Here is a 27,867-nt window from a genome sequence, read left to right on the forward strand (position 1 = left end):
GACAGACATCCACTGAGGAAGAAGTAGCTCATACTTCGAAACGCATTGGGAATAAAAACATTGATCTTTCATCTCAACTGTAATCTTGTATATTATTAAAGCAGCGCACGGAGTCCAAAAAAAGCTCCATTGGATCTTAAATTTGTGAATTTAGTATTGTGTCCTGTTGGCCGTTGGCTGCGTCTTTCTGCTTACGGTCCAATGACTATGGTATGGACAACTAAAGGCTGCGCTGGGACAAGGACGTGTACGTGCTTTATTATGGTGCAATTTGACTGTGGTCAACGACAGGTGCAGGGCAGGAAGCATTATCACATGCACAGTGGACAGGGGATTGGCTTGCACACACAACAGTGGAAGAAGCAGTGGTATCACCCGCAGATACTGTTCATGGAGCCTGGTGTTCAACTAACAAAGTTTGTTACTTTGCTGTCATATGCCTGATAATGCTGGTGGTGGTAAGGCTGGTAGTTTTACTACCCCTGCAGATGCAGACATGGCCGGTGGTGCAATTGGCCTTTTTGGGGTTAATGGCAGAGTCTTTAAAAAACAAGAAGACTGGTAGGGGGACATTCATTGTCTCCCTCTAGCACACCACCTCCTCACCTCGACAACTGTCTTTCGTTGTTCTCCAAGGCTCTGTTCTAGGACCCCTACTCTTCTCCATCTACACCTTCGGCCTGGGCCAGCTCATGTAATGGCACAGTTTGCAATATCATCACAACGCCGATAACACGTATATCTACCTATCTGTACCTGACTTCACCTCCTTACTGACCAAAATCACACGTCTTCCCCCATAATCATCCTTCTTTTCTGCTCGCTTTATAAAAGTGGACATGGACAAACCAGAATTGATCATTTGTCAAGCATCTCACACTGAGTACACCAGAGAGCTGTGCATGCCTCATTTGGTACCACTTTAGTAAGAGGTAAACTTTGACCTAGAGAAAATGATTTTCAAGACATTCACTGCCTTTTTGGAACATTTTCTGCAGCTGTGATCTTCATCTTCTTGGTGTGGATGTGGAATATTTCTAAGTCGTCACCAATACCATCATCGTCCATATGTTGTAAAGAGGAAATGAGGTTTTTCAAAGGGTCGTGGTTATTTATGTTTTGTGGCATTCCTTTAACAATGTTGGTTACACTTGGACAATTAATTTTAGACTGTGACCTTTGTATATTATTGGTAATTTGTATGAGTGAAGATGAAGAAGCTTGTTGCACGGGTGTGTTTATAGTTATGGTCGGTGCACTCCTCTTTAAACTTAGTTTTTCACGAGCATCCATCATTCTGTTTGTTTTTTCTCCTACACTGATCTGCTTTTTATAATTCAGCATTTTAAGAACATGTTGCACTTTGCCCTTCATACAGACACGTGTGTGTTTCGTGTTTGCCAACATATTTTGGACAGGCATTTCTTAGGGCGAGTCTCACGCGCATCTGGTACACCGATCTTATCTCCGGCATGAAACCGATGATGGTAACTGATGGTGGCTAAACGACGAATCATTGTTGGCTGTATCCTGGATCTCATACCTCCCATAGCCACTGCTGTTATTAATCATGTACTTTTCCATTCCTGTCATCACCATGCCCCTTTTCCAGATCACTTCATCCAACGATTCGTCCGCCATATTTTTACTAAAAACCTGCACCTTCCCAGCAGCAACTGTGTATGAAACCACGTAATAGTTTTGCAAGGTGTTTATGATGCCCTCCCAAACAAATGCCACAATAAGTTGATATCTACCCCCAGAGGCAAATGTTTGACAGCCAACACACTTTGTGTATGGGCATTACAAGTCAATGAGACCTGCTCCTAGAAATTGGGCCTATTTTTTAATCAGGCCTTCCTCCAAGTCTCATCATCCACCGCCACTAGATCAAAAGGGTTTACGTGTTCCGAGCAGCTACAGCCAGAGTCGAATTATTAACAAGAGTGGGTCGTTATGCTGTGGGTAAAATACTTGTTCTGAAAACGGTTCAGGTGTACCCCACAAGGGAAAACGTTTGACAGCCCATGCACTAAGTGTATGGGCATTCCAAGTCTAGTACACCCGCTCCTTTAAATTGGCCATAGTTTTTAATCAGGCTTTCCTCCACGTCCCATCATCTGCCGTCACTAGATCACCAATATTAACATGTTCCGCGCTGCTACAGCCAGTGTCGAAATCCTAACAAAGGTGGGGGTTTTTGCTGGGCGTTAAATACTTGTTATGGAAAAGGTCAGCCCAATACACATAGTGTATGGCCATTACAAGTCTAGTAGACCTGCTCCTTTTTAATGGGACATTTTTTGTTAAGAGGCCCTCCTACATGTTTCTTCCAAAGGGGGATTGGGGTTATTGAGGTGCATATGGCTTGGTAGCAGGGCAGGCGTTGCAGTCAGTGCATAAGAAAACAGAATGGGAGTACAAAATGAATAATGTGAAGTGGATTTTCCTGTGCCTATCCAGTACCTGGGTTCAAAGGCACATTGGGGTGCAGATGACTTATTAGCAGGGCAGGCCTTGCTGTCATTGCATAAGAAAACAGAATGGGAGTACAAAATGAATAATGTGAAGTGGATTTTCCTGTGCCCATCCAGTACCTGGGTTAAAAGGCATATTGGGGTGCAGATGACTTATTAGCAGGGCAGGCCTTGCTGTCAATGCATAAGAAAACAGAATGGGAGTACAAAATGAATAATGTGAAGAGGATTTTCCTGTGGCCATCCAGTACGTGGCTTGAAAACGCTTACTGGGGTGCATGTAACTTTGGGGCAAGCAAGGCATTGCATTCAATGCAACATTTTTTCTGGAAGCCCTCCTGTACCTCTCGTGAAAGGGGTATTGTGGTGCGTCATAATTCTTGGCAGCCAATCCACTCACTGCATAGACAATAACAGTTTAGGAGACCCACTGTTTAATAATGGCCCTTTAAGAAGATTAATGCCGCCTGATGCCCTGGTAAAAATAGGCTCTGTGACTTTAAGAGCCCCTCCTTCATAAATGAAACAGGATGTGTCTGCTTATGTGTCACACACCACATGGCCAGCTAGGGTTGTTAAATGTTACAATGATATTTCCAAGTAAAGGCATTTGTATTGTTTGAAAGCAATGTTAAAGTTGAAAAACGCTTCAAAAACGCTGCGTCTGAACATAGCCCAAATGGGGAATGAACATTTTGGTCTGGGGTTAAATATTTTGCCTTATATACAAGTCATTAACCTGGAAAGGATGTACTTTTACATATTTCTCAGCAAAATCCGTTTTGGTTTCGTTTTGGTATGTTTTTTGGTGCACCGGTAAAAATGGCATGAAACTCTGACAACATTGTTTAAAGCTGTGAACTAGGAGTCAGAAATGCTTCCTGGGGCGATCCCCATGAGGTCCCCATGTCATTTGAGCAGTGTTTCCATCATTTTCAGACGTTTTTAAACCTTAAAAGAACCCCCTGGGGGGGATCGCAGTAAAAATGCTCGCGTCTCCCATAGACTTACATTGGGCTCGTTGTTCTGTCCGAGTACCCGAGTATTCCAATTTGCTCGACCCAAGCAAAGAGCATCCAAGCATTTTAGTGCTCGCCCATCACTGCTACCTTCCCTCCCAAAAAAAGTGTTTGTGTTGTACTTTACCTCAAAAAACAAGTGTGCTTGTGTCGGTGGCAGCACAGAAAGATAAAAAAAACAAGGTATAGTGGTAACAAAATACAAGTTTTATTTTCAATATTTTTAACAAAAAAAGGGTTAAGGTGGGGGTGATTTATTTTTTCTTCGGGGTTTACGTGAGGGTGAAATGGGTAGGACCTTGTGGGTGTGGAGCTCTGAGGATTGAGTGGTAGTTGATGAGGATGGGGTAACAGGGGAAGGTGAAACCAATTGAAGGATTGGATCAGGGATGGCAGTGGAGACATTGGGGATAAGATGACAAAGTGGAATCATGGGAATCGGAAGGAACAGACAGAGACACAAGGGAAGGTAGTGACAAATTGGTAGGTGAGGGTGCAGGTGGTGGGTTCAATGTGGGAAGATTTTTTTGGCTCCTGGTTTTGGTCCTGATGCCAAGATTTTTTTTTTTAGACCTTACTTTTCTTTGTCGAATGGGAGTGCTGGGCTCTGTAGCAGTCATCGGCCATGGTGCTGGACTGGGCCGCATTAGGGGTGCTGTAGTGGGCAGAGGTGGTGGACTGGGCAGGGGAAGTGGACTGGGCAGGGGAAGTGGACTGGGAAGCATCGTAGATCCTGATGGGCAGGGGAAGTGGACTGGGCAGGGGAAGTGGACTGGGAAGCATCGTAGATCCTGATGGCTGCAGGGGTGCTGTACTCTGGAGCATGGTGGATGGTGCCGGCTGCAGGGTTGAAGGACTTGGCAGCATGGTCGCTCGGTGAACTGGAGTCAGTGGTGGTGGCGGATAGTTCGGTGCTGTGGGAGCTGGATAGTACAGTTGCTGCTGGTAGTATCCTCTGGCCTGTTGAGTGTAGGATTGTGACTGCTGCTGCTGTAATGCATGGCTGTAAGCAACCTGGCAGGCCTGCATGACGGACAGCTGGAGTTGAGGCGTAAGGTGTTTCAACACACTCCGCTCAATTGCAGAAAAAAATGGCGTGCCGGTCTATTAAGGTCGGCTTCCAGGTGGTCTAAGCAATTGTTGACTTCCTTGATCCCCCTCTAAACTCTGTCAGCAATCAACCTAACCCCATCCTGGAAGACCGAGCTTAATTGAAGAAACTCGGGCATGCCTGACCTCTCCCAGGCACTCTGCTGCTGACGAAAAGACCCAGCAAAAGCAGAGGCAGAGGGCTGGGAGAGGGGAAAAACTTATGGACCGGCTGCCTCTTCCCCAGGCAGGGAAGCCTGCAAGGTTGCTCCATCGCTGGTGGATGACTTGGACTGCGTCTGTTCAGTGGCTGGTAGATGAGGGGCTGCTTCAACCAAGGAGGTTCTGGGTTGTGTGTTGCTGCACCAGGTTCCGTGAAAAAAAAAGAAAAACATTAGTGAAAAAATAAAGTTTGTGTTGTGCTGCTCCAGGTCCTGTGTGGGAGAAAAAATTAAACATTAGTCAAAAGAAAAAAAAAATCTATACTTACATGTGCTGAGCAAGCACAGAAAGGCAAGGTCCCGGTGGTATTTGCATTTTCTGAACCTTGCAGCAGAACGACTTCGAACCCAAAGCTCCTCTCTCAAGTGCTTGTTGAAGCGGTCCTTCATTGAGCGCCAACGGATTTTGATTCTCTTCACTGTGAAAGGGGAAAAAAAAATTAGTAAACAATGCACATCCATTCACAGGCTCACTCCTGTTTCAGACCACATTGCAATGTTTACCATGATCTTTTCTGGCTCGCGGCATGGCACGGTCCCAACCAGACAGCAGCGATGTTGCCACTTCTTCCCAGAGCCATTGAAACGCTACATTGTCGGAGTGCTGACGGTCACGGGTATCCCACAACGGTACTCGCTCTTGCACTAGGTGGATGAGTTGTTCATTATCTATATCCAGTGTGGCTTCTTCCCATTGTGAAACTTATAGATAAAATAGAAAAAAAGAATTTTAAGTAAAACTGAAAAAATTGTATTACAATTCTGATGAAACAAATACTTACACCCTGTCTTTCCTCCTGAGACACATGAGCCCGACGACCCAGGGAAGATTCCAACATGATGCGTTGGCCGGACCCCGCCGCACACCGAAAAACAATGCATGCGTACGCTGACGCATGCGAATTGATGCAAATGCATGCACAAATGAACACCATGTTAGGCCTCTTTCACACAACAGGTTTTCGCCGTCAGGCGCGATCCGGCGCTTTTGACAAAAACTGGATCCGGCGAAATGCAATGCCGGATCCGGTTTCCCCCCCCCATTGACTTGCATTAGAGCCGGATCGAGCCGGATGGCCATGCGTTTCATCCGGTTTTCGCCGGATCCGGCAATGTGTCGCGATCCAGCGTCTGGAAAAAATGGCTACTGTAACGTTTTTTGTCTCCGGCGAAAAAGCCGGACACGCCGGCAATGAAAAGCCTATGAGCGCCGCAATGCGCCTGATCCGGCGACAGCCGGATCCGGTGGCCGGATCCGGTTTTTTTGGTCTGAGCATGCTCAGTAGCTCTGCCCACAAGACATATATAAAAGCAAGACAGTGGGACCCTCAGCCACACCCAACATGCCACCCAAGCCAAGAACCAGGAGCAGGAGAAGGCAGGAGACATCTGCAGCAGCACCATCAGCACCACCACCACACCAAATTGAGCAGCAAATGGAACATGCTGAGGAGGGGAGTCCAGCAGCAGATGAGAGACGGTAATTATCAAATCCCCCATTCCTCCAAACTAGGGCCATGGAATATCAAGATATTCATTGGCCCTTTGTTTCTCTTTATTCAACAGCCGCCCAAGAGATGCAGCAGCAGCAGCAGAAATGGCATCACTGGCAGCAGCAACAGCAGCAGCAATACCCACAGCCATGGAGTCTGGCCATCAACAGGACAGCACATCTTCTTCTGGGAGCCCTCCCTCGCATCGTCAGTGTTTGACGGTAAGTTTTTATTTCCAAAATCCATCATCTCTGTAATATATGTCTATTCATTGCCTTTTATTTCAAAACAGGAATCACAAGATGAAGAGGAGCTCCCAGAAGAAGAAGGAAGGGGTGGACGGACACCTGGAGTGGGCTCACAATTGGTAAGATTTTGGCATCAAACGCAGAAACACAACATCACACTACACACAACACATAGAAAACAATGTTCTGCAGACCACACACAGCAAACAAATGCCTACATCCAAAGACATAACATTTTTTGTTTTCTTCTCTAGTCTTCCCAATCTGGTGCTCGGCCAAGAGGTCCTCGCAGTGCCTCCCAGGGTCGTCGGCGACAGCAACGCGGCGGTCACCAGCGTGTAAGTATAAATATTTTTGCTTTGTTTTTTTGCACTTTTTAATTCATTTCTTTTGTGGAGGCTAATTATGTTAGGCTGGTTTCACATTTGCGTTAAAACAACGCTGCGCCCTGCGTCGTTAAGCCCCGCCCCGAGCAGGCTCCCTGCCCGCCCCATCCGGGATCACCGCCTACTTTCGCATTTGCACGCATGCGATCGGCGCACCCTATCTTTAGCATAGGGTGCGCAGATCATGCGCTGCCAGTGTGAAAGTAGCGTGCTGCGCACTTTTGACGGTGCGCCGTGTGCGCCGAAATGCAGCATGTTGCATTTCGGCGCACACGGCGCACCATCAAAAGTGCGCAGCACGCTACTTTCACACTGGCAGCGCATGATCTGCGCACCCTATGCTAAAGATAGGGTGCGCCGATCGCATGCGTGCAAATGCGAAAGTAGGCGGTGATCCCGGATGGGGCGGGCAGGAAGCCGGCTCGGGGCGGGGCTTAACGACGCAGGGCGCAGCGTTGTTTTAACGCAAATGTGAAACCAGCCTTATTTTTGTCTTTTTCTTTAACAGCCTTCACAGCGTGCTCCCGACTCTGACGGTGAGGATGGAGGAATCGATGTGGACCACCTCATCGATCTCGTCAGAGAAAGGGAGCCGCTCTGGAATATGGCTGACCGCCGCCACGCTGACCTTATCGTTACCCGACGACTCTGGGAGGAAATCTGTTCGCTCCTTGTGGACCCCTGGGAGGACTTCGATGCTTGGGCCCAGATTAAAGAGCGTAAGTATATACAGTACCGGTTGCTTGATTTAAACCAGTGTTTCCCGAACTCCAGTCCTCGTGGTCCCCACGGTTCATGTGTTCAGGATTTCTATTTACTTTGGAAATCCTGAAAACATGACCCCTGGGGACCATGAGGACTGGAGTTTGGGAAACACTGATGTTGTATACTAACCATTTTGTCCTTTCTCGTTTCAGGGGAGAGAATTGTGAAGCGGTGGCGGTCTGTGAGGGATCGTTTCAAGAAGGAGTTCAATAAAGAGATGCAGGCCCCGAGTGGATCTGGAGGACGCAGGAGCAAGTACAAGTACGCACGAGCCCTGTCGTTCCTCCGGGATACAATGGTCACCAGAAGGTAAATATTACACACCACATGTGACAAAAAAATGTTTAGATGTAACTTTTTTTTTCAGCCAGGGCCATACCATGTCACTATTTTAATTGTTTTTTTTCTCTTTATTCCACAGCACGGTGAGCAGCACTCGGGAGCCTGCACGATTGGACCCTTCTGAGGCGATCCCTGAGGAGACCGGCACCGAGGGACACTTTGACCGCCCCGGTACATCTGCACCTTCCCAGCCTTTCCACACATTCGACCCATCTGTCCCATCCACCAGCACAGGAGCATCGTGGCCGCCTACATTACATGAAGCTGCAGGTGAGGAGATCGCTTTCCCTTTACCCCACCCTTCTGCCCCTGCCACCTCTAGTACACCTGCGGGTACTGGGCGGCAGCGGCAGAGCGGTCAGGAAAAGACTTATGCGCCAGAGTTCTTGCATCTGAATGCATCTTTCCAGAACTGTCTAAAAGTCTTGTCAGAGCAAATCTCCGCAGGCTTTCAGCAGATCAACTCCAGCATTCTGGAGGTGAAGACACTTCTGCAAACCATGCATTCAGAAGCAAGATCTTCGCCAAACCACACCTTTTTCAGGTCTGTTGTGGAGCACATGGAAATGCTATCTCCTACCCAGCAGATGCATGTAATGCATTCATGCCACGGTGCTCTCCAGCAAGTTACCTCCCAACCTCCTCCTCCCACCACAGTAGTTCCTCCACCTGCACCCCCTCCAGCCACTTTCCATCCTCCCCCTCCTATTACATCTGCACCCCCTCCAGCCACTTTCCATCCTCCCCCTCCTATTACATACCATCCACCTCCCCAGTACCAGCAACCTCTCCAGTACCAGCAACCTCCCCAGTACCAGCAACCTCCCCAGTACCAGACATCTCCCCACTTCCAGCAACCTGCCCCGTACCAAACTCCTTCCCCGTACCAAACTCCTTCCCCATACAACTTGCCATCAACATCATCTGCTCCTACAGTCCCTGCCCAACCCTCCACTCCACCGCCCACCACCTCTTCTGCCTCCCACATGTCCACCCATTCTGTAGCTTTTTCCACACCATCACCTCTAACTGTTCCTTCCCCACCACGATCCCAATCCTCTCTCCACACTCCCAGTGTCGAAGTGTCCCGCAGCCCCTCCAGCAGTATTTCCACCCCCACACTACACAGATTTATGATGTGTTTTGTAATAAAAATGCCCAGTTGGTTTCAAACCTTTATTAAAAAGTTTTTTTAACTTTAAAAACAGTTTACAAAAAAAAAAATATTTTAAATAAAAGTTAAATTATTGTTTACACTGGTTGTCTGTCATTTCTTTCTGCGGCAAAATATGTTTAAAAAAAAGGTTAAATACAGGGTATTTAAAAGGTAAAAAGGTATTCAAAACCAGGTATATAACTGTGGGTAAATTTTACCTTTTTGCCACAGTTGTGTTCCTGGTTGTGTTTGAAGCAAAGTATTTCACCTAAAAAGTTGTGTTTATTGTTGGTGATTTCCTAACAATGTACACAACTTTTGTTAAAAGGTGAAATACTTTGCATAAAGCACAACCAGGTACACACCTGTGGCCTAAAGCTAAAAATAGAGACCATGACAAGATGGCCAACTTTGGTTGGCAAAGGTATATACTGTTGGTACAGAAGGTACACAAGTTTGGTTAGGGCACAAATCTTTCACACTCTGTCATCCTGCCAGTGTACTCTGCCTTGAGGTGACATAAAGTATAGTGCAAAATTGTCCCTCATTACTGAAACCGTCACAGAACTTCTAGTGGTAATGTCATGGTAATCTTGCAAGGTGGTTTCTTCAGAGGTGTCCTCAATGGAAATGGGTTCCTTGCAGATAACAAAATTGTGGAGTACCACGCACGCTTTGATCACCTCGTCCACAGTTTCTGTCTTGAGGTTGATCGCAGTCAATAGGACCCGCCATTTGGCTGTCAGAATACCAAAGGTACATTCAACCATTCTTCTTGCTCTTGTGAGGCGGTAATTAAAAATGCGTTTTGTTCTTGTCAATCCTCTGCTAGAGTACGGTTTCAAAAGGTGTTCTGACAGCTGGAAGGCTTCATCCCCTACACAGACAAATGGCATAGGTGGACCAGATGTTTGCGGCAGCGGTCTAGGTGGGAACTGGAAGGTGTTTCCATACAGTTTACGCCCCATGGCAGACAGTTTGAAAACTTGAGAGTCATTGGAGCGGCCATAGGCCCCAATATCAACAGCAATAAATTTGTATTCCGCGTCAGCGATGGCCATGAGGACAATTGAAAAATATTTCTTGTAATTGAAATATTCCGATCCCGATCAGGCTGGCTTTACAATGCGGATATGTTTCCCATCCACAGCGCCCAAGCAGTTGGGAAACTGACATATCTGTTGAAACTTTTCTGAAATTTCAATCCACCTCTCTGTTGTGGGCTCTAGTAAAAACTCTTCAGCTAAGGAGTCCCACAGTGCACGGCATGTGTACTTCACTATTCCAGATATGGTGGAAATCCCGAGTCTGTACTGGAAATGCAGTGACGAAAGGGATTCTCCAGTTGCAAGAAATCTGTGGGGAATTAAAAAACAATCAATTAGTTTTAAATCACAGCATTACATACCAAAACTCAGCTATAACACTTGGAGATACAAACTACCACCAACAAGATTGCAGTGAAAGTGTGCTCTGATGCGATCACATCCAATAAATGTGGCTTACATTAAAGTCACCATCAGACGCTCTGCGGGTGAAACAGAGAAGCGGCAATAGGTGTCCGCTTTTCTTATGAGGTGTGCAATGCGCTCCACCAAGTAATCAAAATTCTCCATTTTCATCCGAACATATCCAAAAAATTTATCCGGGTTTCGTCGAAGGTCCATGCAGAGTGTAGAATAGACCCCACGCGTCATTCTCTTGGCTGTGATGGGGTGGATCCACAAACGTCGTCTACGATGCCTGATGCGCTGCTGTCTCGCTCTCTCCTTCTCCAGAACAATCACCCTCAAACGATTCGCCTCCGCTGTAAAATCCGCCAAATTCTTCAAAATATTTCCAATCACAACATCCATCTTCGCCAGTAACTTGCTCTTCTCTCCAACCTGCACTTTCTCCTCTACAACCTGTCAAAGAAGGGCTGTAGGAACACGCTATATATAGCTTTCCAGTAGCCAATCCCGTTCGGAAGGCCACAAGGGGTGTTTTTAGAAACCGGATCCGGCGTAATCCGTCGAAAAACAGATAGAAAAACGGACGAACCGGATGAGACGGATCCGGTTTTGTCTGTCAAGAACAAGACGGATCCGGCAGAAAACCGGATCCGTCACATCCGGTTTTACAAAACATTTGCCGGATCCGGCGTTCCGGCACGACGCCGGATCGCGCCTGACGCCGAAAACCTGATGTGTGAAAGTAGTCTTAAAGATAGGGAAACATGAAGCATGCTGATTGCTGTGAATGACACACTGCGCAAACAGACGCTAATGTGAAACCAGCCTTAGGCCTCATTCACACGTCAGTATTTTTGCATCAGTGTTTGTATACCAAAACCAGGAGTGGAACTTACAGAAAAAAACTATAACTGAAAGACTGACACATGTTCTCTGTTTTGGAGACACTCCTGGTCTTGGCATACAAATACTGATGAAATACTGATCAAAAATAATGACGTGTGAAGTAGGCCTTAAATGGGAGAATACTCGGGACTACAGAACAGGAGAAGGACTTGGGTATTCTGGTTACAAGTAAGCTGAGCAGCAGTACTCAATGTCAGGCAGCAGCCAAAAAAGCTAACAAGAATTTAGGATATGTAAAAAAGATAAAATCCTGCGATCCCAACGTAGTGTTAACTCTTGATAAACCACTTGTGATGCCACATCAAGAATATGGGATCAAGTTTTGGGCTCCACATTTTAAAAAGGATAATCAAAAGTTAGACTCAGTTCAAAGGCAGGAAACTAGACTATTACAAGGGATGGAGGCCTCTTATATGATGAATGGTTGGAAAAGTTGGGCTTGTTTAGCTTAGAAAAAAGACTCCTCAGAGGAGATCTCATTTACATGTATAACTATATGTGTACAAAGGACTTGCACATAACTTATTCCTTCCAAAAACCATACTAAGGGCCAGTGGGCACTCATTACGGGAGAAAGAAAGATGATTCTGGCAGGTAAATAGGAAATGGTTCTTTATAGTTAGAGCAGTCAAACTGTGGAATGCCGACCACAAGAGGTAGTAATGGCAGACACTATAACAACTTTTAAAAAAGGGTGGATGATTTCCTCAAAGCACATAACATTGAGGGTTATAATTAATTTAGTGACAAAATGTACAATTGGCAGAGAAAGGTTGAACTTGATGGACCTAGGTCTTTTTTCAACCTATGTAACTATACAGTATATGTAACTTAAAATCAAATATGCACAATCTCTCATTTTTCTGACATCTGCCATGGAGCCACGGAGGAAAAGTCAACATGCCCCAACACATCATATGGTCATTCAATCTTGTCAAGATAAGAGAGCTCACATAACTTCTATCATATGTTTATGGCTACCTGAAGAAGAATGTTCTCTCATCGGCTTTAGTTGCAGATTTAGATGTAAAATTATTTCAGAAATAAATAGCAAGTATAAAATACTCCACCTCCAAATATTTCAATGGCTCAACCAGGAGCAGAATAATCTCGCTATTTCTTCATTGCTTGAGACTCATGTTGCCTCTGCATTGCACTTATTTATTGACTGTCACATATAACAAATTGATTAAATTCAGCCAGAGAAAAGAAAATATTGCTGAACCTTGAAAATGTCAGAAAAGTGACATTTATAAGTCATTGCATTATGTTGTAAATGTTCCTATTTGTCACTGATCTCCTGTTATCAGAGAGGTATTATTGGATGTCTTACAAGCAAGATAAGGAATAAAAGAAGATTTTACATGCATGTACTGGGGATTGTATTTACATGCTGAATTACACTTGCAATTTCAAAGGCCAGGGATGTGTTGAGCAAATGTAATAGAGATCTTTCTCTTGGAGAGCCTGTTCAGGTGGAGAAACCGTGCGCAGGAATATAAAGTTGGAGATGAAGCTGGATATATGACGTTAGTAGAAAAAAAATGTAACTATGTCTGCTTATTAGGCCGGGGTCACACTAACCGATGCAAAATACGGTCCGTAGTTTACATGCGTAATACGGATGAATGACCCCTAAATAGTGCTCCATATATCATCCGTAAGCAAGGTGTGGTCGCGTATTTTGCGCATGTCAGCATCCGTATGAAATCCGTATGTAATCCGTATGGAATCCGTATTGCGAGATTTTCTCGCAGGCTTGCAAAATGGACATTTAAAGGTTTTGAGGCCTGCTAACTATTTACTGTATTTTCTGCTTTGTAAGACGCACTTTTTTTTCCCCAAACTTGGGGGGAAAATGGGGGTGCGTCTTACAAAGAGGATATACCTTATCGGGTGAAGGCCGCAGGGGTGTCCGGGTGTCTCTGGGTGTCCGTCGGCGTAGTGGGTGTCTCCGGGTGCCCAGTCGTGTCTCCACGTGCCCAGCGGTGTCTCCGGTTCCCATCCCGGGGCTCTTCCGACATTTTGCTACAGGCCAGAGCCCCGGGGCTCCCTCTCGGTTCCCTCTGTATTGGCTGGCTCCGGCAATATGGCGGCCGCCGCCGGGGACGGCGCATGCGCTGATGGTGATCTCGGGACTGAGATCTCGAGGGATGAGATTTCAGCGCTGAAATCTCATCCCTCGAGATCTCAGTCCCGAGATCACCACCAGCGTATGCGCCGTCCCCGGCGGCGGCCGCCATATTGCTGGAGCCAGCCAATATAGAGGGAACCGAGAGGGAGGCCCGGGGCTCTGGCCTGTCTCAAAATGTCGGCAGAGCCCCGGGATTGGAACTGGAGACACCGCTGGGCACGTGGAGACACGGCTGGGCACCCGGAGACACCCACAGCGCCGACGGACACCTGGAGACACCCGGACACCTCTGCGGCCTACACCCAGTAAATGTCGGCAGAGCCCCGGGCTGCTGCACAGACCCCCCTGGCAGCAGCACAAGTCCCCTGGTAGCAGCACGAGCCCCCCTGGTAGCAGCACGAGCCCCCCTTGTAGCAGCACAGACCCTTGGTAGCAGCACAAGCCCCCCTGGCAGCAGCACAAGCCCCCGTGATAGCAGCACAAGCCCCCGTGATAGCAGCACAAGCCCCCCTGGTAGCAGCACAGACACCTGGTAGCAGCACAAGCCCCCCTGGTAGCAGCACAGACCCCTGGCAGCAGCACGAGCCCCCCTGGCAGCAGCACGAGCCCCCCTGGCAGCAGCACAAGCCCCCCTGATAGCAGCACGATCCCCCCTGGTAGCAGCACAAGCCCCCCTGGTAGCAGCACGAGCCCCCCTGGTAGCAGCACAGACCCCTGGTAGCAGCACGAGCCTCTAGTAGCAGCACGAGCCCCTGGTAGCAGCATGAGCCCCCTGGTAGCAGCACGAGCCCCCCTGGTAGCAGCACAAGCCCCCTGGTAGCAGCACGTGCCCCCAGGTAGCAGCACAGACCCCTGGTAGCAGCACGAGCCCCTGGTAGCAGCATGAGCCCCCTTGGTAGCAGCATGAGCCCCCCTGGCAGCAGCATGAGCCCCCTGGTAGCATCACGAGCCCCCCTGGCAGTGCGCTGCACATCGGAGCACCCTCTCATCCCTTCCTGTGGCCTGCAGTATCACCCCACTCCTGCCTCCTCCAGCAGCGACCCTGGGACCCCGCTTCACCGCAGCCACCACCCCGGTAAGCAATAAGACACCTGGATTATAAGAGGCACCACCATTTTATTAAAAATAGTTTTTTCCTATTTTTCTCCTCAAAATTTGTGGTGCGTCTTATATTCCGGAGTGTCTTATAAAGCGAAAAATACGGTAAATCATTAGCCTGCACCCTATTTATTGCCTCAGGAACAGGTGTCAGCCTCCATTCTGTCCATTTGTGACCTTGCCTTCACTAGGTGTGTTGGTGTTGTATGTGCAACATGGCAGACAGTCTGAGTTTCAACACAACTGAGCAGGTTCTCTTCAACTGGCTTTTGTCACGCCGCTTTGGTCAACCATACCCAGTGATAGTGGATCCGCGTAGGAGGAGACGCATGTGGGTACATCCACTTTTGAGGCAATGACTCACAAGAGGTCATTTTCACCGCCTCTATTCTTCTCTGCGGGAGCATCCTGCAAAATTCTAACAATACTGTCGCATGAGCCTTGCAACATCTGATCGACTCTTGGAGACAGTGCGCCCTGGGATAGCCTTTCAGGACACAAGGATGCGCAAGCTATATCTGCAGAGGAGCGACTTCTACTCACATTACGGTATGTACTACACAACCACATTCTCTATGTTCATGATGTGTTGCCCAAAGTATGTATTTATTGCTTCATGGACTAATTTTAATGCCCTCATCTTATTCCAGATATGTTGAAACTTACAGACCAGAATGTTATGTGTAATATGTACTGAATATCACTTAGTCATTGTGCGACCAAATATCTGTGTGTTAGTAGATCTGAAATCCTAACAAGTTTGGTATGTATGTACCTGTTTTTGGTCAATTTGTGCATTCTAAAATGTTCCTTTTCTGTTGTTCTTCAGCTTCCTGTCCACTGGCCTGTCTTATGCCGCCCTCCGCCATGAGTTTCTGATTGGATGATCTACCATTTCTGGCATAGTCAGGTCGACATGTAGTGAAATATGGTCAAGACTACATCAACTCGTCATGCCTGAGCCCAGGATGGAAGACTGGTTGAGGATATCAAGGGACTTTGAGGAGGAATGCCAGTTTCCTAATTGTATTGGGGCCCTTGATGGCAAACATATCCGGGTGCGTAAGCCGCCGAACTCTGGTTCCCAGTTCTTCAATTATAAACAATACTTTTCTGTTGTATTGTTGGCTCTGGTCGACCCTCAATACAAGTTTATAATTGTTGACATTGGGGCCTATGGAAGGACAGGAGACTCTCGAGTCTTCAATACTTCCATTATGGCTCGGCGGCTACGCACCAACCAGTTGGATCTACCACCACCACGCCAGCTACCAGGCTCCACTCAAGAATCTGTCCCTTATGTCCTTGTGGCAGATGAGGCCTTTCAGTTAACGCGCAATGCCATGAGGCCATATCCCTGGTGCAACTTTGACCGCCGGCGCAGAATTTTTAACTTGCGCCTATCACGTGCTCGGCGACAGGTGGAGTGTTCCTTTGGCATTCTTTGTGCTAAATGGAGGATACTCCAGTCTGCCATTCAGCTGAGTGAACAAAATGTTAATGAAGTAGTTAAAGCCTGTGTGGTTCTTCATAACTTCACCAGGATACATGATTGTTCCTCCTCTGCAGGTGTTGTGCGTGGGTTGGACAATTTGCGTAGGGCGAGACCACCTATCAACCCTCAACGTAGACCGCTCTCTGGCCTCAAAGTGCGTGATATTTTCACAAATTACTTTATGTCACCTGAGGGTGAAACTTCTTGGCAAGAGCATGCTGTGTCTATGTTATAATTTTTTGGTTTATGTGTGTCTAAATATATATATTTCTACCCCTTCTGATTCTATGACTGTTTAATTGCATTGGTAAGCGTATGTTAGTATGTTGACACTGTTTTTTTTAGAATTGAGACAGAGGTGTAAAATGTAGTAGACAAATGTTTACTTTTGCCTTTTTTTTTGTGTTTTTTTAAAGCAAAACATATTATTGCCATGTGAGAACTGTGGCAATGAGTCAAATTGGCCTTTTTGCAGATGTGAACATTTTTTCCAAATAACATTTTCACACATAGAAAAAAAAAAACATTATGCAATACCAAAATGGCTACATTATAAATTTTGGTAAGTTGGGGAAGGAGAAGGCGGAAGACCAGCCTGTGGTTGCTGCTGGCTACTTTGCACAACATCGCCCTGTGTGGGGGCATACTTTTGCCCATGATGTGGGTAGTGTACTGCCTCCTGGGATTGTTGTGGGTACTGGCCAGAGTAATAATGAAGAGGGGCATCTTGTTGGGTCTGGTAGGCCCGTGTCTAATACCCACCAATATATCCATGTCGTCCCCAACCAGGTTGGGACCAGCCCAACACTGGGTGGGAACAAGTGGCCATATTAGTGAGGTTGGCTAGAGCCAGACATATGTGGCTGCTGTTGGGAAGGCTGGGTAGGGGGAGGAAGGGGGTGAGGTGTAGGCCCACGTATTTGATGATCCTCAGAGCCTGCTTGAGCAAGCATGTGTGTGGGGTGTCTAAGGCGCATTAGATTTCTGGGTGAAAGCTGCCACCTCTCCAGATATTCAAATAATTCATATGGGGTATTGGGGTGTGTGCAAGCATCAAGCAGGATCTGAAAACATCCTCGAATACGGAGCCTCACCTCACGGGAAAGGGCACGAAGATAAAGGGCCAGGCTGCGCGAGTATGCCTCCTCGCCATCATCATTATTGACTCTAGCCAAATAGTTGAGGACCCCAGTGTCCACCTTTGTATGTGTATCTTGGGCAGGGATCTGGCGCCTTCTTCTTCCTCGCCGGGATGATCCAGCAGGCTGTGGGGAGCCCTGGATCAGGGCAGTTGGTCTGCTGCTCATGTTGCCCTGCTCCTCCTGTATGGCTGATGGTGTAGCAGCAGACGGTCCTGGTTGTGGATGTGGTCCTGGTGGTGGGGTTTGTGGCGCAGGCACTGGGTTTTCCTGAGAGGATTCTTCACCCATGCTTCTTGTAGGGGGAGAAGATGGGCCAGCCACCTCATCCCCTACAGGATCAATGATGGGCTCTGTATCTGAGCCAGTTCCTCTCTCCGTAAGGTTGGACTGAGTTCTATTATGAAATAGAACAGAGCCAAAAATAAATCTATATTTTTGGCCCTGTAAAGTATCTTATCTACTTACGGTCTCAGATCCAGAATAGGGGTGAGGAAGGAGAGGCGGTCATAATATACGTATTTCCTCTTTAGGTGGCCCGCATCACCACTCCTGGACCGCTGCTGACGTTCCCGCCTGTATTGGGCGCGGATGCTGCGCCAGCGTCTCATCACATCTTCCACTGCAATGTGACAGGAAATATTCTCAATTTCACATATTTGATATGTCAAATTTGCTACCAGTAGCCTAGGCATGTGGCCTTCTGGGGTGTGCTTTCTACCCAGGGTGGCATATATAATTGGGGCATCCAGGCCAGATACACAGGGTCACAGTAGTTCATGTATCAAGTAACTACACTTACTAACTTGGTAGGCTAGGAGGATGAGGAGCTTGTGGCCTGGGCCAAATGATGGCAGTGCAAAACCATGTGTCACATCAAAATCTACCCGCCTCATGAGGAAAAAAGTACAAGCACAGGAAGCGGGGGGGGGGCAGATTCTATATGCATTTTTTGATGTGAGGTCATTTTAAACAGTTTTTGGGTTGTACTTACACAGCTGCTGCTGCTCCTCACGTGGCCGATCACCAAAATCGTGGAACATCTGGCGACATATGCGCCTCCATGACGCCTCCTTTCTTGCCCGGTTGGCATAATGGGCATCACGTTGGTCCCAGATTTCTGGTCGCTCCTGCACTATGACAATAAGTATCTCCACATTGAGAAAATATGGCGCCATGACGCTGCTGTACTCCGTGGAGGCTGACTTCCTGGATGTCTGGAGCGCTTTTTGAGCTCATTTGCATGTCTAAGCTTCCTGATGATGGATTGGCCCATTTTCTGTCACCTGCCAAAAGACCTGCGCATTTCTTGCAAGTCACACGTGTGGTCCGTGTGTAATCCGTATTTTTGCGCACCTATAGACTTGCATTGGCGTACTATGGGCGTAGTACGCTGACAATCGCAGCATGCTGCGATTGGCACGGACCGTAGAATATGGGCGAGAATTATACGGCTGTTGGGAGCTGCCCCATAGAGAATCATTTGTCCGTGTGTAATGCGTGCTTTTTACGCCTCTCACTCGTCCGTATTCCTCTCTAGTGTGACCCCAGCCTTAAAGGGAATCTGTCACCCCATTTTTCGACTATCAGCTTCCGGCAGCGCCATCAGGGGCTTATCTACAGCATTCTGTAATGCTGTAGATAATTCTCCGATGTAACCTGAAAGATAAGAAAAATGAGTTAGGCTATGTGCCCACGTATGCAGAAAATTTCTACATCAAAACTGGACTCCTTCCCAGAAAACGTGCGTTTTTGATGTGTTTTTTTTCCATGTCCCCAGCCACATAGAAAATAGCTAAAAACTCTGCCTTTTCCGCAAAATTAATGAGCATGCTGCGTTTTTTACTATGAAGCGTTTTTTCATGGAAAAAACGCATCAATATGCACAAAAAGTGCAAAATGCATTAAAATGAATGGGATGCTTCTTTTAAGGGATTTTTAAGCGTTTTTGCCAGTAAAAACGCTTAAAAAACGCGAAAAAAACACTTACGTGGGCACACAGCCTAAGATTATACTCACCCTGGCGTTCGGTCCGATCCGATGGGTGTCGCCGTCCCATCCGGCGCCTCCCATCTTCATACGATGATGTCCTCATCCTTGCTTCTCCCTTGGCTCCTGCGCAGGTGTACTTTATCTGCCCTGTTGAGGGCAGAGCAGAGTACTGCAGTGTGCAGGCGCGGGACCTCTCTGACTTTTCCCAGCGCCTGCGCACTGCAGTACTTTGCCCTCAACAGGGCAGATAAAGTACGCCTGCGCAGGAGCCGAGGGAGAAGCAAGGAGGAGGACATCATCGTATGAAGATGGGAGGCGCCGGACAGGACGGCGACACCCACCACACCCACCCCCGTCCCCCGGTGAGTATAATCTAACGTGTTTTTCTTATTTTTCAGGTTTCATCGGGGGCTTATCTACAGCATTAACTACATTGTAGTTTGGGATGGACAGTTTCCCCGTACCTGCAGAAGAGAGCTGCCAGTGGCTGCCAGAGATGGAACATTGTCCTCAGGAGCTGGAACCTCTTCACCCAGAGCCAGTGTTAAAGCATCATCGGGGACCAGAAACAGTGACTGCCCTGGAGGAACCCACACCAGAAATGAAGGCCAAGCCAGAGTGTGCAGCTGTACCAGCGGAAGAACCCGATGGTCAGGAGATGGGCACGGCCATGATGTGGGAGCAGGACGTGATGACTGTACCACAGCCCTTGACCCTGGAGGGCTGGTACATGTCATGGTCCCAAACCCCAGAGCCTGAGCTTATTGTTAACAGGGCTGTATCCCTCTGGGTGTCGTGGTTCCATTATGCGGCGGAGGGTCCCTTCCCTACTCCCGGGTAAGCAACCTGGATCGAGAAAGTGGTCAAACGAAAGAAACAATGGGAAAAAGAAGTGTGGGCAAGGCTGCATCAACCCGGTGGGAGCACTATGGCGGGGCGTCGCACTGAAGCCGACCATAGCTTTGGCTTCATACTTGAGGTTGGCGCCAACAATCAACAATAAAGTTTACATAAATGCTGCCTCTGCTAAATTTGGAAGGGCCTTAAAGGAAGGGGACTGGGTCTCTTTCTTCAAAGAGGACTGCCCCCGGGGATGCTTTGCTGTAGCTGTCACCTTATGCACCAGGGAGGACCTGGACCTGTGTACGGCCCCGGAGCAGACCCAGTCAGTCCCTTATATCTGGGCCACTACTACATCAGGGGCAGCCTCCACTCTGCCCAGGCAGGCCATGTCTCTAGCAGCTGCAAAGGCATCATCGGTCCGACCACGGGCATGGAGTCCAGGGGAGGATGGAGCGGTATGGGATGCGTGCCGTTGAAATTGTAGAAATTTTCTTCTAAACCAAAGTTGTGCTTGTTGCACCTTAAATAATAAGCTACAGGACTGTTTCGAGTCCCTGTGGGCAAAGAAGCCCTGGATCACCCCCCCCAAAGTTGGGTAGCATGTGGCCAGACGGCCGGAGTGAACGTTGACTTTATATATTTATTTTTTCTTCTCTTCTTCTTGTTTTGCTGTTGTTGTGCCAGTTACACTTATTCGGCTGGAAAGCAGGACTTTGCCCTTGCAGAGTGACGGGTCCTTGGACTGGTGGTCCAAGTGTGGCTGTAGCAACAGTCTGTTTTTGAAACAGGCAGCGCCCATATCGGTGAAGGACAGTGCTCTGCTCAAAGGGAGAGGGTAAAGCCCCCAAGGACTGTATGTTGGACATATGTTTTAGTTCATTGGATGGGACCAGAGTTTAATGGACTATGGGTGTTACCTGGGGGACTTCGAACCAGGCATGCAGAACAATGACACAGCTCACGTTGAGTTAATGTATTTAATCCCAGTCTACCGTTCATTCTCCCTGTGCGGAGTATTGCTTGTACAGAATAAAGTTTATGTATGTCATGGTCGGGGATGACCATTGTTAAAGAAAGGGAGAATGTAAGGGACTGTAAAAGGAAACCATTATATATCTGTCTGCTGTGGTATATGAGTGTATTTACATATTCCAATATGATTTTTTGTAATGCCTTGTTGTAGGGAAAGTGTAATACCCTATTTAGCCCACTAGAAGAGGATATCGTTATGCTCAGCATGTATATAGTTAATGTAGGAGGGGTTAATTGTGGTTAAGCCGGGAGCATCCGGCATTTTAGTCAGTTGGGCCAGGAGAGCCCAGATAGGGCAGTCAGCCTCATAACGTTTAAAGACAGGAGCCCAGCCGTTCAAGGCCTGAGGGCCACAGATGGCAGCAGCGCAGAATACAGTAGCACAGATTATAACAGCAGAATAGATTGTAACAAGACAGCTAGCAGCAGTACAGCAGCACAGGTTGCTCATCATGAGGCAGCTTACTACGAGGGCAGATGCCCTTTTGTCTGGGTCAAAATGGACAGGGCAATTCCTGAACGTGGTGAAGCTGAACATGGAGAACGCTGTGATGCCGATCGGGATGGGACAACCCTGGTACATGCTGAAGGATGACAGGGAAAGCACAGGGAAAGTGAATGAGGCAAACTGTGATCCCCAAAGCGCATGCTGTAATTGATTTGAACGAGCTGAGAAGAGACAACAGTAAAGTTATTTGTTTAAAGTGGGAATTGGACTGTGTCTCTGTTTCTGAACAAGTGTCCTGAGGAAGCCCGGATGATGTGGCGCATGAAGCAACAGGAATGCTGACAGAGAACTGTGAACTGCATGTGATGGGAGACCAGGGCGCATTTGAACCATATACCTCAGCCACGACTATGGCCCTGGCACACCTTCACACTCATTACAGTCTGAAACTCAAATATGTCTGGGTATGAATGCACTGTATACTTGTATACCTAGACAGACAAGCCTATAAGAACTGCTGTATATGGTCATCATATGGCATCCAAAAGGTGTTAAAGTTGACAGGTGTCCAAAAAGTCTTGTACTTAACCCATTTTTTCTTTAACGGACTAACGCACTTGTAGAAGGATAAGTGATGGATATGATTTCCATGAGTAGTCACATATAGCACCGACTTTGGCATACAACTGTTCTGAAGACCAAGGTTGCAATGGCTGTGGGCAAGAATGGTCATCATATGGGGTCCAGAAGTGGCTAAGGGTGACAGAGTCATCCAAAATATGCGACTGGGGCACATGCACAACCCTCCCATAGACCAAGATTGTAGTCGTGGTGGGCAAAAATTCTTGAACATAGACTTGTAGAAGATAAAAATACTTGCCAGCCACATTGCATGATACCTACATATAACATTGACTGATGCACATACATGAGTTTTCCATAGACCTAGGTTGGGATATTGGTATGCAAAAAGTCTTGTATTTAACCTAATTTTCATTTAACGGACTAACTTACTTGCAGAAATTGTAGTGCAGCAGAGTGGGTGCAGTGTGACAAGTAGGGACCACAGGGAAAGTTCACAGCAAAACGTATTTAATGTAAAAAAATCTCACACAAGTGTACAGCACTTGGTATCCTCCCGATCGCAGCCGGGAAATGAGACAGTTCAGAAATGTGTCAGGTTGCCGAGGTCTATTGCATCACCGTATCATGCACCGGGGTGCCAGGAGTTCACTCAGCTGGGCTATGTTACTCTCACACAGGCTGAGGTTTTTTCAGAGATGACTGCTCTGCTCACTGCAAAACTCCACTATCACTGACACACCCAAACCCTGCTTCAGAAGTTTTTACAAACAACCTGTGGCCGTAGGCCACATGGAAAAGCCGGCCCTGGGAGGAAATCGACCAACCCCACTACCTTCCTGTAGTCTGTTTCACAAATAAAAGCCCATGACAGGTCTTCCTAAATCTGCCTTGAACAACTAGCTTGCCCAAGACCAACACTCACTTTTATTCTGCATTGCAACCACATCTATACCTGTGACTGCAATGCACTCCCAAGGCCTTAATATGCTTCTAAGCACATTCTTGGGGACACATAGCGACCGTCGTAAATAACACCGGTCGCTGCCTCAAAATGGAAGCCAACCACCATTCATAATTTTTCATGAGTAGTCACATGTAGCACCGACTTAGACAAACAACCCTTCTAAAGACCAGGGTTGTGATAGTCGTAGGTAAAAAATATTGAATTTAAGATATTATTTTGCTAAATAGCTTATGGACTTATAGAAGATTAAGATGGAAGCTAGCCAACATTCATGAACCCTATCAGTAGTCACATGTAAATCTGGCCTCTGCATATACTTTTCCAAAGACCAAGGTTTTGACTGTCATAGGCAACAAAGCCTAAATTCAATATTTTTCTTGTTAACCAACCTATGGATTTAGAAGAGATCAAGATTCAGGCCAGCCACCATTCATGAACCTATGAATAATCACAAGTATTTTTTTCAGGAGACAGAAGCTTCCAGCAAAGGTAGAATATTTTCATCCATGACACTTATAAATGCTTATGTTGTACTGTAAGATTGATAGGAAGCCGTCAAAGGTATAACATTAACATTTGTGGTGTATATGAGGAATCATGTGTATTGTATTACAAAATCAACCAACAAAGATAAAGTGTGTGCCGGACTAGGACCAAGCAGCGGAAATGATTCCTCCAACTACAAAATACAAATAGACATATACATTAAAACATATAATTCAATGAGACAATTAGACCTGATTATTTGTGAGTTATCCTTGGCTCAACAGAGGATCCCATGGCACTTTGATGGGTCCATCTGCCCCTGGGATACTATTCATGGTGTATGATACGCCCACCAGGGCCATGGGGTACCTGGAATCGGACCGGACAGTTCTATAGGGGAGGTCACGGGGCCGTGATCCATTTCCATGGCCCTGGCCGTGTCATAAAATAGAGGATAGTTATGTGGTGTTTAATTGTGATGCCAACCGTGGTGTTCGGCAATGGGTGGCCGATGCTGTGGTTCTGGTCCACTGGGGCTGATCGTGACGCAGCAAAGATGGTTCAGCTCCCCACTGGTAGAGCGGGGCCCCAGGGCAAATGTATTTGATTGTTCAGATGGTGGTGAACATTGGGGTGCAGAGAATAAGTGAAGGACACAGAGAGGTGCAGTTTTCTTTACCTTTTACTTGAAAGTAGATGCAATCTGGGGTACCAATTACAGATGATGGATTGAGTCCAGCTTGCCTGGAGGCATTCACGGGATCCACCCTGCCAGGTGGGGTTGGAGACCTTCCTTCTGCGCTCTTTTCGGGTCCCTGCTGCTTGTAGTTAAGCTGCGGCCCTCTCCTACGTGATGAATGGCAGACAGTGTGAGCCTATATCACGGGCGCTGTCCTTTTCACTATCAGCCCCGGGCTCTTGGTTTGCTGCTGTGCCTTCAGGTGTTCGGTGTGGCCAGAGAGCTTGCAGTCCCCTGCCCTCCAGATTCGGCTGTCAGGGCGTACAGCACCCACCCAGCCAAGGACTCTGCATCCCTTTTTATCAGCACTCCGCTCTGGGGTCAGCTATATGCAATTTTAGTTCCCCAGAGCCCTTGTCTCTGCTCCTGTCCCTTCCCTCTCCACAGACCAAATGCCAACTCTCCTCTCTCACTGTCCTGTTACGAGCTCCAGCTGGCTCCCGTTTCCATGAGAACTCTCCTGTCTACTCTCTCAGCTGACTTCTTTCTGATCCACTAACCCCACCTGCTGGCCAGAATTTATAAGGAAGTTCCCCTTTCTGGCCTGGAGCAGGAATTGACATGTACACTGTGTTACCTGGCATGGGGACTCCCCTCCTGCCTCCAGGCATGACATCACCCCTTAGAGGGAGGCAATGTCGCCGTGGCAACCAGACTCTGGGATGCCACATGAACAGTATATGAGGACATGAGGTCTTGCATTAGAATTTATAGATTCAGCCAGAATGAGCAGGATATTTCCATCCATGGTGAATATGAGTATACATGTGTATTTTCTCATTCTTGTGTTATTATCCAGGTTTTTTTGTTCATACATGCTTATACCATGAGTGGACCATTATTTCCATCGAGCTGATCAGAGCAAGGATTACCGAGTTCAGGCAATGTACGCTCACAGCTGAGACAACATCATTATGTTTTTCAGCGTAATTGCACAAAATGACTTTGGTTTGGATCACAATCAGCCTTCCTTTATTCTGTAGGAAGCAGAAATGTCATTGTTCAACTGCAAAAAAACCCCTGGAATTTGGAATTTTCAATAAGGACAAATAAATACAGAGCAGATCCACCATTCAGCTTGGCCGGCATAATGAGGACTATGACGGTTGATTAGTGAGGAGATCTTGATTATCGCCATTTATTCTCAAATATCAGCAAAGAAGTAAATATCAAAATCCATACAAATGGCCGCACTAATTTACTATGACAGTCATTAATCTAATTGTTTTCTGTAACAATGTGAAATGTAAAATTGTTACAAATATCTGCAAGAAAATCATGGAGAAATTCATCTTGACCTCTTTTTTGGGTACATTTTTCAAAATGGCACATACAATTCATGAATTTTGCGCATAGCTCAACATTTTCTTTTTTTTAACTTTATTTCTGACTGGTCAGCGGGAAGTATAACATGTTTTGCACAATGTCACAAAAAATGAGCACATAAAATCACTCCAGGGGGAATCTGGAGTAGAGTTGAGACAGATTTTGAAACTTTAAAAAGAAGCAAAAAAAAGACATTTCATGAATCAGTCCAAAACATCTGGAAAAGCCACATTGACATATCAGAAAACGAACTAAACCACAAAAGATAACTAGAAATAAAGACGAAAATCATCTGGTGAATTAATTGCAAATGAAAAAGTCACTATTTGAGAGCTATTCATGCCAAAAAAACTGGCGGAAATGCAATGACAAATAGGGCCCTTAGGGTATCAGATGACATTTCAGATTAAGCTGTAGTGTGTATAGCCGACATTACTGGCTATTGTTTAATTTGCATTCTGCATTTTTTAATTTTCCTCTCCTCCAACTTTCTCTCTAATTTTCTGTTGTCTCTGAGCGTTTGGGTGGGGTTTAGCTGCTATGATATATCCCATACAAAGTATGCAAAGACATGATTAATTTCTGCTCTCCTGTTTCTATGTGGTACTTTGTCAGATGCAGCAGCACCACAGACACCATATACAGCAGTACTGAGCAGAATAGATGTGAATCCAGCACTAAGGTAAGATAAAAAAACTTACTAGAAAGCAGCCGTCTGTGTATGTCTTATTCTCACCCATTCATCTCCATAACTTTCAATAAGTAGGTATAGCCTGAGCTCTCAGTGACCTGGAAGTGTGATGTGTTTGACTTTTAGCAATCTTTCAGAGTCAATGATTAGTTCAGAAAGCAGGAGAGAAGAAATGGCTCATAAGTGAAGAAAGAATAATATTTCTCTGGATTTTATGATAAATCAGTAGTAAGAAAATTAGTCTGAAAGTGCACTGGAACAGGTTAAGCGCAGTTACCTGCCCTCCATGCATTTCCATGCTGATTTACATATGACTTCTATGGTAGATTTCAATTGGACTGGCACATCATATCTCTACCAAAAGAGTACAGTAAGGGTATAAACGTTTATTCTTCAGCTATACCGCTACTTCTATATATAAAAACTAGCTGAAGAGCCCGGCGCTGCCCGGGCATAGTAACTAACTGTGGTTAGTTATAGCAAATTATAATTATCCTCCATCCCATAGTCCCGTGCCCATATACCCATCATACATATCCACCATCCCATAGGCCCGTGCCCATATACCCATCATACATATCCTCCATCCCATAGTCCCATGCCCATATACCCATCATACATATCCTCCATCCCATACTCCCATGCCCATATGCCCATCATACATATCAACCATCCCATAGGCCCGTGCCAATATACCCATCATACATATCCTCCATCCCATAGTCGAGTGCCCATATACCCATCATACATCCTTCATCTCATAGTCCCGTGCCCATATACCCATCATACATATCCGCCATCCCATAGTCCCGTGCCCATATACCCGTCATACATATCCTCCATCCCATAGTCCAGTGCCCATATACCCATCACACATCCTTCATCTCATAGTCCATTGCCAATATACCTGTAGGGAAGGTGACCTGACGGACAGACTAGTCAGAGTGAAGAAAGATAGGTTTGCACAGTGTAGGTAGGAGTCAGTGATTACAGTGGGGAAACAACTAGGAAAGTGTAGTGGACGTGCAGTACCTTGGGATGACCATTAGATGGCAGGGTGGAGTGTGAGCGAAGGACTTTACAGCAGCTTAGGGCTTTAGAAACCGTTGGTCATGGGGGGCGTGGTGACAGATAGTGACAGTTTCAAGGAACCGGGGGAGTTATAAATACTGAGGTAGGGTTCCAGAAAGTTCCAGTCCCCAGGGGGAGCACAAGTGACAGGAGGACTACGACAGTCTGTGCACTCTGAGGAGAATCCAGACCAGGGGGACTGAGGAGAGAGAACGTCAGGGGGGTGGTCCTGACAGGAAAGGACCGCAGTTGAGACGAGGTACTGGGT

The sequence above is a fragment of the Dendrobates tinctorius genome, unplaced genomic scaffold, assembly GCF_039654945.1.
Source record: "Dendrobates tinctorius isolate UK_male_01 unplaced genomic scaffold, ASM3965494v1 ptg000326l, whole genome shotgun sequence".
In the NCBI taxonomy this organism is placed as follows: domain Eukaryota; kingdom Metazoa; phylum Chordata; class Amphibia; order Anura; family Dendrobatidae; genus Dendrobates; species Dendrobates tinctorius.